Consider the following 11,522-nt stretch of genomic DNA (forward strand, 5'->3'; position numbering starts at 1 on the left):
TGACTTGCTAAGCCGGGATGACCGAGCCTGAGGAACTTCAATTGCACACTTAATTGGCTCCACGTAAGCATTTTCTGGAATAAGAGCATCGGTTGGGTCAAATCGGGCTAGACTTAGGAACGTCCTGGTCAATGAAAACAATGTGCGTGCTTTGCCGCGTGGCAGGCGCACATCCTGCTGCTAATAATATATAAAGCCGCCTGGCCCGGTCGAAGAAAGCGTGCGACGCGCCCTGCAGTCTCTTCCCGAGGAATAACCCCGAGTTGCGCCGCTGGGACCGCTCCGGGTACCTTCCCCCCTACCTCGCGTCCTCTCTCTCTCTCTCTCTCTCTCTCTCTCTCTCTCTCTCGTCTCCCCATTGCCGTTCTTGCGCGATCTTTGAGCTTTGGGCTTTGTAACTCGGATTTTCGAGAATAAATCTGGTTTGATGTGGACGGGGAGAGGGGTTTTTGTGTTTTTATCGATAGATCCGGGCCTTAGGTCCTATTTTCTTTTCATTTTTTTTGGCCTAGATTTAGTTTTATTAGATTTGAGCCCTTTCTTGTTCGCCAGATTGCTTTTTCTTCGCTAATTTAACCGGATCTAGGGTTTCGATTATGGAATTCGAGCGAAGAAGAACGAAATTTACTGCAGATTTATTTGATTTCTTTTGGTGTCGGACGCTATCTTTTGCTGTAATCTTTTGTTTATCATTCGTTCAGATTTACATTTTGATGATGTTCTCGTTTTACTTAGTTTCTTTCTTCTTTCTCCCTGCTTCTAAAGATTATGATGCTTATCTTGGATCGAGATGGAGATGCTGTATTTGAATCAAAACTTTGATGATTGCTATTTGAATCAAAAACTATGATAATCAAAATAAGATGCGTCTAATCACATAAAAACCCTAAGCAATCAAAGTTGTTAGAATTATTGCTCTACTGATTTGGTTTGTTAACTCGTGATCTGCGGGTTAGCCACTTTAATTATCATCGTCTTATTGTAAAAAGATTTTAATTTGAACCTGCAAGATATATTTTGCCTTCTTGGATTGGCAACATGGTGTCATCGATGAAGTTAAATTGACAGTGAGGCTTTCCACGAGCTTCATGTAATGATTTAACCGCTGAATAATCTATCTGTTGAGTTGTGTTATGCGTGAAGCTTGAATCGAATACCTTTACTATGAACCTGAGGCGTTCAATTTATCTGCTTGTTGTATCCTTTTTGGTGGAAATGAAAGCAGTTCTAGTTACTCATGTCTAGATGGCTTAAGTGATGATTTCAATGGAAGGAACTATCAAGGAGCTTGCCATTGATTTGTTTTCTGGTTCTTTTTCCTTATATATATTACAGGAGGCATGTACCATTCACATCTCGTAGCTATTACCATCTGTAGGTGTAAGTTTTTGGCTACTAACCATTTTGATGGCAGCTTGTCTGTTAGAACCATAGATTCGAGTCGATTGGCTCATGCATAGATGAGCAAGGAATTATAAATCAACCATATATCTTGACTTGAAGAGCACCTTCTTTGGTTAGCTTTAGACTGAAGCCATTGATTTATTTCATCTTGGTATTGCAGTAAAGGCTTGCTTACGTATATATTTGTTCTGTCTATGCACCTTTATTCATGGAACACCTGAAAGTTAGTCTTAGATCAAGCCACTTTGAGAATTATGAGTTATGTTTGAGCTCTGCAAACTAGCATTGCTGATGCTACTTCATTCATCCAAAAGGATTCGCCTTTAACATGTCCGGCTCTGTTATGCGTTGCAGGATTCAAACATCTGTAAGTAGTGGCTTAGTATGGGACACCCTCAATAGCACAAGGAGTTGTGCTACAGAAATTTTGGTTCATCAACCAAAAACCGGATAAATTGTTGTCTTGAATTTAAAGAATTTGAGTATGATAAAGTTGAATTAGATGAGTGGGGCTCGATATGGTTAAATGCAAGAGTTGATGGCCATTACTTTTAGTTGAATCTTAATGAGTAGCTATACTATAATACACTTCTGCAGATCAGGAGGATCTCATGCATCTCTGATTGTCAGTAATGCTACAAAAACCTTATATAACTCGAATGGCCTCGGGAAGACATTAGATTATCCTTGTACAGGAAATTCTATCTAGATTCTGTATAATTATAGATAGATTAAACCCTCCATCTATTTTTTTTTTTTTTTTTGTTTGGATGGCTGGGTATGCTATTCATTTGGATAAGGACGAGTTATAGTTTGAAGGCAATGAGGAGAGAATATTTGAAGGGAAGGGAAGCACCAGGATTGAAACCAACCAGAGCCCATATTCCCTGAAGCTTTGGGATTATATCTTTATTTGAGAGGTGATTTTCCTTTTGCAGGCTGCCTTGAATTAAAGTTTCCCATTACTGTTAAAACTTCATCCCGCTTGCATAATTTCTCCTCAAGCTTCTAAACTTTTTTGGTTATATAAAGATCGAAGCATATTTTATCCCCAGATAAAAGTGCTCTGGATCCAAATAAGGCGTTAGTTTTATCGATCTGCATATCAGAGACAGTGACAGGATGTGTTATTTTAAAGTTCTGGCATTAACAGGCTTCACTAGTTTGACCATGTCAAACTTTTTAGAAGTTATGTGCTTCGACATTTATGAGGTAAAGGCGTCTAACTTTTTCAAAAGTCCTCATAATACTGCTAGTAGGATTTTGTGAGTCTGGAGAGCTGTGTTGTACTGATTTTTTTTTTGCAGGACACTAGTATATGTTGTCCTTGGGTTTTAGCTGAAAGCAGTAATCATTTACCATAGAATCTACTATATTGAGGGCATAAATATGCGACAGAGGCTGGATAAATATTGCTCCATAGGCATTGGATGTGCTCCAAGATTGACCTATTGAGATATGACAGAACTTTTCTATTATAACAGTTATTTATTTAGTTGTGGAAATGTTGGGCAAAGTCCAGCTGGCTTTCATTCAGATAATGTGGTCTTTTATTTTTTGATCCTGTACCTTTTCTTTTCTTCATTGTGGCAAACTCATTTCTGTTAAATGAGTGCTGGTCAGATACTATAATATAGGATAATTGATTTTTCAGAGTGTTCCATTGCAAGCCCAAAAAAATGGCTTTTGACAGTTATTGTCGTATACAGCCACATCACTGATAAAAAATATGAGCAGTGATAAAGTGCAAGTCTTATAAAGTTGTTTTTAAATATAAAAAGAAAAAAAATGGTAAGGTCGTGTGTTCTCATAAAAAAATTACAACCAAATTCAGTTTATTCATGATGTGCAATCATTTTTATGTTGTCCAAATTACAACTCATTTCATTAATCAGTTTATCATATTATTTTCCTTTGGCCAAATTAGAAAATCAATATTAGAGGAAGCTAGGCCAGTGATAGAACTTTGGATATTGTTAAGATTTGGTTGTTGTTATATGACATGGTTTGGTGTTAGTTTTTTTGCCATGACTTCTCAATGCCTTTTCTGTTTAAAAAAAAAATTTTGCTTAGCTTTCTCTCTCCTTTTCTTAAAGTGACATGCAACTTGCACGGGGAAAGAACCTCCTTCATATTTGTTTATTCTAAAGTGTTTTTTTATTTTATATTTAGGTTACATGGTAGAGGATCAGAAATCAAGTATCTAGCTTTCATATTTTTCTTATCTTTTTTTCTCCCGCTATATATATCTTTTATATTTTTCTTTTAAAGAGGACTGCAACATGTGGCCAGTCTGATATTTAACAGTGGCATTTATGCGATGCAAAAAGCTTTCTACACTATATGTGATTACAAATTTTATTGCACTACATAACAAAAGCCTGAGATTTGGGGGTATTTTTCTTGTGCCACAAGTTGGTTTATAGGGTTTGGGAGAGATACAGCTGCAGCCTGCATTGTGCGTGCGAGAGCTCGAATATGGTCCTACCACTTTTTACGCCTGTTTGGAGATCCTTCGAGAGTTTCCAAAAACACAAAATAAGTTATAAGCGTTTTGCTTAGATTAGAACTTACCTAAGTCGATTAGGTGGAGAAGTCAAGACAAGAGTCGTTTCTCTTTATTGAAATGCGAATCGGCCCGCTTGTATGAAATGGGATTAGCTTTGAATTTAGAATTTTCAGAAGATTCTTTCACTTTCTCATTGGTAAAATCGCATGTCCTGATAGGTTATAATATTCTTATTCTTTTAGATGCTGTTTTTTGAGGATCCCCTTGCTGAGATTTTGGGAACATCATTTATGTTGAAAGATTTTGCCAACCACCTTCTGCTGCTTGGTAATTTTATCCGCAGAAAATCTGTCCAAATTTGCTGGGTTTTGATTCAAACCCAGTTTTCTTCAAACATGGCAACTGTTTTGAAATCCCTAACTTGAAATTCTATCAACTAGAAATAGGAACCCTCAATTTTCAGATTACCGTCCCTCCTAGTTCTGCAAACCTTTATCTTAAACCATAATTGTATGAAAATTATGCTCGTTTTGCATCAGGGTTTTTATCTAAATGTAGGATATTTGGCCTAAACACTATAGTGCGTGCCACAAAGGTTTCACCTTGGAAAACCTAAGTTGTTTTTAGGCCTAGAACCTCTTTTTCACTCTCTCTCTCTTTCACAGACACACACATTACTTTCTCTCTCTATGGAGCACTCGAAGGATTAGAGAAACTTGTTTTCTTAACCAATTTCCTCCTGTGCTTATATCTTAAGATTGGTGCTGCTGTAGCCACCTATCATCTTGCTTGTCCTCAATGTTTCAGCCATTGCCTGTTCCTAATCCCACAATGAAACCGCTTGCATTAGCATCTTTGTTTGAAACAAAGATCTTTTTTAAACCGAAGATGAGTTGGGCTATATTTTATTTTGATCTATTTATCAGAATGGTTATTGATCACGACCAGGCTTTATTCTGGGTTGTACTCATTGCTCTGAGACTGGTCTGGTTGTCTGCATATAAATCGTGCTATGGCCTTTCACTTTTTTCGTGATTGTTCATGGTTGCTTGTTGGTAAGTTCTGGTATTATTAAGAAGCTGTTTCCTGCATCTGTCCTCGAGTAAGCCAAGTAATCATCCATGCCAGATAACCAGATCCAGTTTTTTGATGGGCTATGAATCATGTAGTCTTCGACGGCAGTTTCTTCTTCTTTCTCCTCTTTTCAAACTTCTATGACAATCTTTTTCAGAAATACTGGATAACATAAGCGCGAGCAATTTTATTCAACATGCGTACTCATTTCTCATAATCTTGAATTAATTTGTGCTCATTTTTTAAGCAGACTCTGAAGCAAAATGGTAGCCAATGGCGAAGCACCACCCAGGGGCAGTGCAGCAGCTGCTGCAAGCTTGCGCAGGCGGAGGACAACTGGAGGTGGTGGTGCAGCTGGAGGAGGTGCCAGTACAATGCTCCAGTTTTTACACAGATGAGGCTGCAGGCGCAAGATTTCACCCAACACTGTCCTCATTATGAGCTCGGATTCATTGCTGTTGTTGCCCTTCTGCATGTCTTCGGGAAGCTCTATCGGGGCTCAGACTAGTTTTCTTATAGGCTACCGACGTTGTCAAATTTTTAACAGACATATTTCATCAAAAACTATCAGACATAATAAAGTGCGTTATGAATTAGACTATGATGCGATGGCAACTTGATGCATACCACCTATAGAAAATTTTGTTTTGGTGGACGAAGTTGACTTCTTTGGCATTGAAATCTCATTATTGTTCTTAAAAAGCAGCCTTTGTTTGATACGATGATTGCTTTCCTGGAGGGTCTGCGATGCTTCTCGGAAGCCTTGCGATCTGGCTTTCTTGCTGATATAGGTTGTCTCGGCATTCTATTCTGTGAACAGAATGCGTCCCTGCTTTGGCCTCTGGGATTTTAGATATTTTCAAGCCAGCTTATTAGATTTGATGTTGGTCGAGTCTCTCTCTCCTTCTCTCTCTCTCTCTTCTGCAGTCAACTGACAGTGAATGCACGCGATAGGATTGATAGTCACTCCATTTGAATTGAGTCAGCTCGGTTATCTCTATGCGGATGTAGAGCAGATTTTAGAAGGAACGGAAGGGATGCATATCGCAATATTTTTTAATATTTTCTTTTTTTGGTTCACTTAATATTTTCTTATTGCTACAGGTGCCCTTTCCGAAGCCAGTATATCACAGTTTTTACTCCGGGAAAGATTCTATTGAACTTTTGTCGGCTCAGATTATTGCACGGGACCTATATAGCGCACAAAAGTTTGTGCGAAAGCAATTGAAAAATGGTAATTATGATCTCTTTGAGCAATGCAGAAGTCACCTCATTGGTCGTATGGTATTTACACCAATGTTAATATCTAAATTGGTGGTTGGTGCTTCCCCAAGATGCAGTAGTCAACAGGCCTGGTAGCTCTGTGGCAGCGGAAGGCGGCGAGGCCGGCAATGAGGGGGCGGCGGCGCTTTTGGAAGTCGTGGTGGATGTCACGGAGCCAATTGTCGACGACGAAGTCGTAATCAACGATGCCGCGGATGATGCCGTCCGGGACAATGCCCGTCTCGTAGTTGCTGCTGGGGATGCGCTCGTAGGGCAAAGCTTTCATATTTTTGCCGATGCTTTCAAAAAATGTCGGCAAAAATTTTTTTCATTCCCATCTAATCTACGCTTTTGCGACATTTTTAAAAGCATCAGCATGAGAATTACAATACTTATAAGCATTAATATAGGCTCCAAAAAATACCTTTTTTTTTTTAGTACTCATCGCACCTCGTTTTTTCACAGTGACCTCTATCCACACTTGCAGGATTCAAAGAGAGGGAGAGAGAGACATAAAAGTTGATCGGATGGTCGAGGAGAGTCTTAGACCCTGTTGGAAAAGCTTTTTAGTAGTAGAGTTGTCTGAAGCGGAGTGTTTATAAAAGTTGTTTGCTGTTTGGTAACTCATTTATAAAGTGCCATAGCACTTTACATGTATTTGGTAAACAAATTGAGAAAGTACTTTTTTTGATAAAATGACCATAAAGAACATTACAGTATAATATAATAAGCATAATAAATATAATTGTATTAATACATAAATATTGATATAGTATAATATTAATGTAAGTAATAATATTTATAATATAGTACTCTACATTATGTACTTAGAATAATAATTTAATATAATATTAATTATTTAACATAACATATCAATGTATTATGATATATGTGATATAATATTATATTTATAGCATATGCCATAATAAATATATAAATATTATAATTATTAGTGTAAATTAATTTTTCATCCTTCTAATGACTATTTATCTCTCTAACAAATTTTCTATCTAAGTGATAAATTGGTTAAATAATTACTAATATTTATTTTATTTATTTAATTTATTTAGATTAGATTATTTGCCACTCCTCATTATTTTTCTTTTTATTTATTCTATTGATTATTATTTTATTATTTTATTTCATTGAATAGAGGGTCGCCGGCTATGGGTGGTGGCCGGCATGGTGGTGCCACGTGGGCAGCCTCAGCTCCCAAACAAAAAAAAGAAAAAAAGAAGAAAAGAAGAACAGAGGCGGCACGTTGAGAGGAGAAGAAGATAGAGAGGGAGAGGAGAGGATGGGTGAGAGAGGAAGAGGCAGGATGAGGGTTTGGCGGAAAGTATGATTTAAATGGGGGTATTTTGGTACAAAAATAGCTTTCCGAAAAAAAAAACAACGTTTCGGAAGTTCAATTGGAGGTTCTCTCCAAAAGCTATTTTCAGCTTCCCACAAAAGCTAAATAGCTTTCCGAAAATTTTAACAAACACAATTTTTTATCTAAAAGTACTTTTAGATTGCCAGAAAATACTTTTTGGCCCTCCAAAAGCTCCTCCAAACAGAACCTTAGGCCCTGTTTGGGGGAGCTGTTAGTGTAGAGCTTTTGGAAGTAGAGCTGTTGGAAGTATAGTTGTCTGAAGCAGAGCGTTAATAAAAAGTTGTTTGCTGTTTGGTAACTACATTTCTAAGTGCTGTGGTACTTTAACATTGTTTGGTAAACAAACTGAGAAAGTACTTTTTGTGTGATAAAATGACTATAAAGGACATTACCAATATTATACAACAGAGCATATAAAATATAATATGTAATAATACATAAATATATTATAGTATAATATTAATATAATGTAATATGATATTATTATAATATAGTACTATAACATCATGTATTATAGAATAATAATTTAATATATATTAAATTATTTAACATAACACATCAATGCATTATGATATAATGTAATATATATTATATTTATAGTATAATACAATAATAAATATATAAATATTATAATTATTAGTGTAAATTAATTTTTCATCCTTCTAATAACCATTTATCTCTCTATTAATTTCTAGCTAGGTGATATAATGATTAAATAATTATTAATATTATTTATTTATTTATTTAGATCAGATTATTTGCCACTCACTCATTATTTCTTTTTTATTTATTTATTTTATTTATTATTATTTTATTTCATTGAAATATAGAGGGGTCGCCGGTCATGGGTGGTGGTCGGCATGGTGGCTGCCACCATGGGCCAATCACGAGCTCCCAAAACAAAAAAAAAAAAAATGAGGAAGAAGGAACATTGACGGCGGTGGTGAGAGGAAGAAGAAGATAGAGAGGGAGAGGAAGGGGGATGGGTGAGAGAGGAAGAGCAAGATGAGGATTTTGGGAGAAAAGTGAGATTTAAATGGGGTATTTTGGTCCAAAAAACAGTTTCCCGACAACGTTGAAAACAGTGTTTCGGAAAGCTCCAAATTGGAGCTTCTCCCCAAAAGCTATTTTCAGCTTTCCGTAAAAACTGAAACATCTTTCCGAAAATTTTACCAAACACCATTTTTTATCTGAAAGTACTTTTGAAGGGCCAGAAATGCTTTTTGGCCCTTCAAAAGCTCCCCCAAACAAGGCCTTAGTCTCTGGGTCCACGATTTGGATGGTTAGGATTTACGATGAGCCCATTGATGAGCACCTCGGAATTAGTGGTCTAATGAGGGACTTTTAGTAATAGTCGTGATTAGTAACCAACTGCAAAACACAACGGCAGAACATAGGAATTTCTGCTCATGGCCATCATCTGCCATCCACTAATGCATAAAACTTTGTGCTCAGAATGATGCATGGCACATGGCCTATGGTGTATAAGAATATCAATTTATAATCCGACCTATCAACCCGATCTATGAACAACCAACTTTAAACAGATTTAGATTTGATATAAATGGATTTCGGTTATAAACAAATTAATCGTCTAAACCTCCTTATTAAATAGGCTGAATTTAGATTTAGACTTTGACTTGTTTAATCTGTTTTGATCCATTTAATAATTAGATCAGATCATTATTCGACCCATTTACTTTATTTAAAAACTATTTAATCTATTTAAAACCTGCTTAATCTATTTATGATTGGTTTAACTTGGCCAGCTAACATGTTTAACCTGTTTAAATCTATTTAATTTATTAAAATTTATTTAATTCTATTTGGTTTGTTAAATAAATAGATTATGTGGGTTACGACAGGTTATTTTTTAGTAAATAGGTCGGATTTAGATATAAAACTTTAACATGTTTAATAAACCGATCGGGTTTGGGTCAATGAATTGTGACCCAATCTGCATCCAACCTGACTGGTATCTAATCCGAATCAATCCAAAGCGCCGCCCGTGCGCACAAGATTTTTTGTGTGCAGCGCCATACTGTAGATGAGATGGGTCTCATGATCTATGATAATCACCCATCGTGGAATTAATGGCAGGGTCCAAATTTTATATATGAGGGGTATTGGGAGGTTAAATAGGCTGGCCGAGTAGCACCATCAAAATGGCTCAGAACATTACACCACTGCCTTTAATGATTCGGCATTCCGGCGCTCGGAGGATTTTAATCAAGGTCCGCATCCTGTCCTGGAAACCTCTCTTTTTTACCAACTATTTATGTCAAGATCTATCAATTACTTAATTGTCGTTTGTTTTGCAAATCCAGCCATGGATTCGATCGATTCTTTTAATCTAATATAATGATTATTATTATATTAACAAATAACTAGCTGTTGAGGACATTCCGTTCCCAGAGTTAGGTATTTTTTATAATTGACACAGAAATTTGTTTTTTTTTGAAAAAAAAACAGAGTTGTTTCACTGGACAATGGCAGGAAGATAATAGCTGTAAACTGTTGTTAGTTAAATGCCCATTATATATTAAAATTAATTAGATATGTAATAAATTATTAATAGAGGGTATTTGGAACCCACTATAATGTAATGATGGTTATTATTTCTACTTTAAAACCATTACTGACAAGAATGGGCAGATGATCGCTAGAGGCATTAACAATGTATGTCATTGGCAATTTAAAATCCACAAGACATTCATCAGACAAGCACAAGTAATTCATTAGCAATAGATAGGATTATTAATTTATAGCACATGAATATACACCAAACATGAACAAGTACACCAAACTGGCCACTAAGGTGAGCTCAGTAGAACTAAGCCTTTACTTCCATTCGCGCGGTCCGAGTTTGAAACGTGCGGGCGTCGATTAAATGCAGAGACCGGATGCCCCCCGCTTGAACATATGAGGTAGGAGGCTTATTGGTCCGCTGGTAGCCTCGATGGTGCCGGATATGACGTACTTACACGGATGTTCGGATCGAGACCCAGAGAGATAATTGACCCGAGCCACGGGTGGAGAGAATATGAGTAAAAACGGCCGACGTGCCCAACACACGAGTCAGTTATACCCGCATCGAACATTCTTCTGGCAAAGTGGAGGCCCAGTAGGGGCTGCTATGCGGGGATGAACTTGTCCCTTCCTCCCCCTTCCTCTTTTCCTAAGCAGCAAAAAAAAAAAGGCACAAGTACATGATGCTCTTGTATTATGTTTTGAAATGAGACCGTCAGGCCAAGCCTAGACAAGATGGTATTTTGCTGAGACACTACTTGTTGGGGGAAAAACCCCAAGTCATACCGACACGGAGGCGCTCGGCCAAAGAGCGCCGACCGGAAAGGCGCTCGGCCAAAGAGCGCCGACCAGAAAGATGTTCGGCCAAAAAGCGCCGACCAGGAAGGCGCCCGACCAGAGAGCACCGACCAGAGAGAGCGCCAAGAAGGGGCGCTCGACCAAAGGGCACCAACCAGAAGGGTGCTCGGCTAGAGAGCGCCTGTCACGACCCCCGCCCCGTTCCCGGCGGGCCGCCGCGACGGTCCTAGGGTGCGGGTAGGCATAAGGCCACCAGCCACCACGTAGAACCCTACTACCTATTAATCATCATAAATTCTGAAAATTTTGGCATGATGCATGCACAAAATGATCACCTTTCCTATGGTGACCTGTCAGGATTATCTCATTACATACAAAACGCTACCTGTCAGGCAGCAATCACATAACCTGTCACATAACGAACCTGGACAATATATATCAATACATCATCACAGGCATATAACTCAACTGTATAAAAATCTGGTTCACTTCTATCCATGGTCAAACCCATATCCACAACAGGATCTATGACTGTAACTATACACTAAATACAACAGAAGGTTATAATAC

The 11,522-nt window shown here is 37.6% G+C and overlaps 1 long non-coding RNA gene and 1 pseudogene across 1 annotated transcript; both read left to right on the forward strand.

Moving 5' to 3' along the window:
• The first annotated feature begins 296 nt into the window (after positions 1-296).
• On the forward strand, positions 297-4,115 carry LOC113463088. Its single transcript, XR_003386777.2, has 2 exons — positions 297-2,616; positions 2,712-4,115. It is a non-coding gene; the product is annotated as an uncharacterized LOC113463088 (long non-coding RNA).
• A 1,122-nt stretch (positions 4,116-5,237) lies between these two features.
• On the forward strand, positions 5,238-5,591 carry LOC103712956 (annotated as a pseudogene).
• Positions 5,592-11,522: the final 5,931 nt, after the last annotated feature.

Source organism: Phoenix dactylifera, chromosome 4 (genome assembly GCF_009389715.1).
Source record: "Phoenix dactylifera cultivar Barhee BC4 chromosome 4, palm_55x_up_171113_PBpolish2nd_filt_p, whole genome shotgun sequence".
Classification (NCBI taxonomy): Eukaryota; Viridiplantae; Streptophyta; class Magnoliopsida; order Arecales; family Arecaceae; genus Phoenix; species Phoenix dactylifera.